Source organism: Mus pahari, chromosome 19, assembly GCF_900095145.1.
Source record: "Mus pahari chromosome 19, PAHARI_EIJ_v1.1, whole genome shotgun sequence".
NCBI lineage: Eukaryota > Metazoa > Chordata > Mammalia > Rodentia > Muridae > Mus > Mus pahari.
Genome location: NC_034608.1, coordinates 1,804,861 through 1,808,543, shown reverse-complemented (window position 1 = coordinate 1,808,543; position 3,683 = coordinate 1,804,861). Strand labels below are relative to the sequence as shown.

Below are 3,683 nucleotides of genomic sequence, written 5' to 3'. Positions count from 1 at the left end.
ATGTTATACTGGCTATTCTGGAATCCACGTTGTAGAGCCAGAATTATGCCTGCCTCTGCCTCCTGAGTACTGGAACTAAACCATTAACTAAATCATCGGTTTATGATGATTACTGGAACTAAACATTCGCGCCACCATGCCCGGCTGTTATTTTGGTTGACAGGCTCTCACCATGCAGTCCCGGCTAGTCTCGAACTGGCAATCCTCGTGCTTCAGCCTTCCTAGAGTTAGGTTCCAGGAAGCATCACCTCTGCCCGGTCGCCCCGGATGGAGTGGATGGTGCCATGAACCATCGAACCATCCACTAGCCAAGATTGAGCCTCTCGCTCTCTGGTCGCTCTCTGGTCGTTCTTCACCCTCCTTCCAGCTTAGAAGCTGAGCTCTCAGCCAAGGCCCTCCCTCCTTGGATTTTCATTGGTCATACACTGTCTCTCCGCCAGTTTCTACAGACCAATCGAGTTAACAGGATGGAGTGGAACAGAGTGAGGCGAACGCCGATTGGGTGGCTCGGCGCGGGAGGGCAGACCCGCGGCTAGGACTACGCGTCTACAAAGGGCACACAGAGGCCGGTGGGAATCCAGCGGGAAACGGACACGGGACTTCTTGGAAAAGGGGCCCGAACTCGAACCTGGGACCGTCGAGTAAGTCCTGTTCGTTACTTGCTGGCTGTTTGCAAACCCACCATCCCGCCCTTCAGACAGGGACACGGAAGCTTTGCAAGGTGTCGCGTTGGGGGTGGGGGGGTTGGAATGGCATTCCAGTTGGTCTCCGGATAGACCTGCGGGGAGAGTCTCTAACCCTCTCTAGAGCCAACTTTTGCATCAACCCCGCGAGTGAGCTAACCCTGGAGGAAAAAGAGGCCCAGAGAGGAAGGGAAACTCACCCAGGGTCACACAGCCTGGAATTCCTGGTTCCAGGATTTGTGATTCTTGCTCCCTGCTTCTCTCACAATTACGTGCTCCTCTGTATCCCTTTCCCTAAAGCATCCTGGATCCTCTCCCATCTGTGTCCCCAGTACATCTGGATCAAATCTGGCGAACTGAGCCTGGGTGTCACGAAAGCCAGGCAAATCAAATGCTCTCTACCACTAAACTACACCCCCCCACACACACACACCTTGTTCATTTCCTTCACACTGTGCCTCCCAGAAATGGGTTCCCAAGCCAAGAGCCCAGCCCTTGGGACATAAGCCTTTAAAACCTACGAGGGGGCTAAAGGGGGCGGGGGCGAATAGACCCGGTTCAGCGGCTAAGAACTTTGGTTTCTCTTGTAGAGGACCTGGGTTTGGTACCCAGCACCCAGACGGTGGTTTACAACCATCTTTAACTCTAGTTCCCGGGGCTCTGACTATCTCTTCCAGCCTCCACAGACGCCACACGCATGTGGCTATGCAGTCTCAGGTCAAAAACTCATAAAATAAACCCAGTCAGGGCTGGAGAGATGGCTCAGTAGTTAAGAGCAGTGGCTCCTCTTCCAACCACACGGTGGCTCACAACCATCTGTAATGGGATCTGATGCCCTCTTCTGGCAATCAGGCATACATGTAGACAGAGCACTCATATACAGAGAACAGATAAATAAATATTTTTTAAAAAAAAAAATGAAAGTAAATCTAATCAACGTGATCCTTGAGATCCAGAGAGAAATGACTCCCTCATTTGGAGACACATGTGCGCCACAGCATGGATACCCCCTCCCATATAGAAACTAAATAAATAAATAGAAATTTTTAAGGAAAAAAAAAATCTACATTTGCCATTCAGGGAGCACAGATGGGAGTTTGCCATACCGTGCTTCCGCTTTTCATTTCGTTTGTGCACTTTTCGTCTGTGTTGGAGACCTCCCTTGCAGGGTTTTTGGCTACAAAGAATCCACAGTGAGAATTTGGCCGGGCTGCAGTTTTTGTAACCCCAGCTACTGCTTCCAGAAGCCTCAGCAGGAGAATTGCAAGTTGAATTCCAGGTCCCCTTGGGCAATTTAGCGAGATTCTGTCTCAAAGTGAACAGTGTTGAGTCTGGTCTCCAGTCCTGCATGAATAACTTGTGTGCTTACACATTCTTGCACTAGGGTGTGGAAGCTAGAGGATCAGAAGTTCTAGGTCACCCCAAACCACAAAGTGGAAAACGAAAGAGAGAGGGGGGGAGAGGGAGAGGAAGAAAGAGAGAGAGAGAGAAAGAAAGAGAGAAACAAAGAAAAAGAAAGAAAGAAAGAAAGGAAGGAAGGAAGGAAGGAAGGAAGGAAGGAAGAAAGAAAGAAAGAAAGAAAGAAAGAAAGAAAGAAAGNAAAGAAAGGAAGGAAGGAAGGAAGGAAGGAAGGAAGGAAGAAAGAAAGAAAGAAAGAAAGAAAGAAAGAAAGAAAGAAAGAAAGAAAGAAAGGAAGGTAGGTATATAATCACAACTCAGTGACTCCATGTGTATAATCCCAGGATTTAAACAGCTCAGACAGGAGGGTTGACATGAGTCCCTGGCCAGCCTTGAGTCCATGAGAAGAAGCTCTCTGCTGTACACAGTGGTTGAGAGTGGATACGATGCCATGGGTCATTATACATTAGTCTCTGTTGTGTAAGGCATCATGGGTCACCAGGTGGCCAGGCTGCAAGTGTCCATAGTCTAACTGGCTATATTTGGGAATGTCCATATTGGGAATTTGTGGCCCTTTGTCACTAGAGCCCTGTCAAAGAGTCTTGTGGTTAATAATAACCTGGTCCCTGTCAGATAAATACTTAGGGACAGACTTCTGAATCAGAGGGTTTGTGTCTCCGTCATTTGTCATTTTGAGGATGGTGACCATGCAATTCAGTGTCCCATGCCTGTCAGGCTATGAGACATTCTGAGCCTCTTGTCTGGACCCTCTGGAGCTCCCTGCTGCCTTCAGCAAATTGCTAGGTCTTTGGGATCTTCCGTGTGTCTCTCTAGCTCATCCACTCCTCAGAAATGTCTCGTGGTGGCTCGGTGTCCCTTGTGCTCAGAACCAGAAGCTAGCCCTGGGAGTGAGAAGGAGCCCTCTGGGCACTGGGTAGATTGCTCAACGGGTTGGGTATTTGCCACTCAAGTTTGAGGAGTTAGGTCTGGTTCCTTGATACTCATGTAAAGCTAGACACAGTAGCATGTTACTGTAATCCCGGTGATCATACTGGGACATGGGAGATAGAAATGGGAGACGCCCCCAGAAGTTTCCTAGCCAGCTTGGCTTGTACAGCAGCAGAAAACAGGAAACTTTATCTCAGTGTGGAAGGTTACTGCCAACACCTGAGGCTGGGCTAGGGGGAGGAACACAGACACTCACTGGTCCTCCGGGAAATGGGGAGCAGGGGCCTTGAGGTGGGATATGACTGGGCTGAGGCTAAGGGGGGAGTCTAGAGGCTGTGGTCATGTGGGCGGGGCTTGCATCTCAGTTTTCTGGTCTGGGAGAAGAGGTTGGTCAAAGGGGAGTGGCTGTCAGTGTTGAACCTCATCCCCACAGGCTGTTTTTGTTAGCTGTTGACTTTATTCCAAAGCTTGTATTCATTCTTCACTGGACACTCTGTTACACATTATGCAATCTTTTTTAAAAAAAAGATTTATTTATTTATTATATGTAAGTACACTGTAGCTGTCTTCAGACACTCCAGAAGAGGGTGTCAGATCTTGTTATGGATGGTTATGAGCCTCCATGTGGTTGCTGGGATTTGAACTCCGGACCTT

At 48.8% G+C, this 3,683-nt stretch overlaps 1 protein-coding gene across 1 annotated transcript in view; it reads left to right on the top strand.

The window, feature by feature from the left end:
* Positions 1-541: 541 nt before the first annotated feature.
* The window catches only part of Isoc2 (isochorismatase domain containing 2), a 21,351-nt gene continuing 18,209 nt past the window's right edge, over positions 542-3,683 (top strand). The window contains exon 1 of the mRNA XM_021219691.1: positions 542-641. The gene's annotated coding sequence lies outside the window, so the exon portion shown is untranslated. The remainder of the gene's footprint in view (positions 642-3,683) is intronic.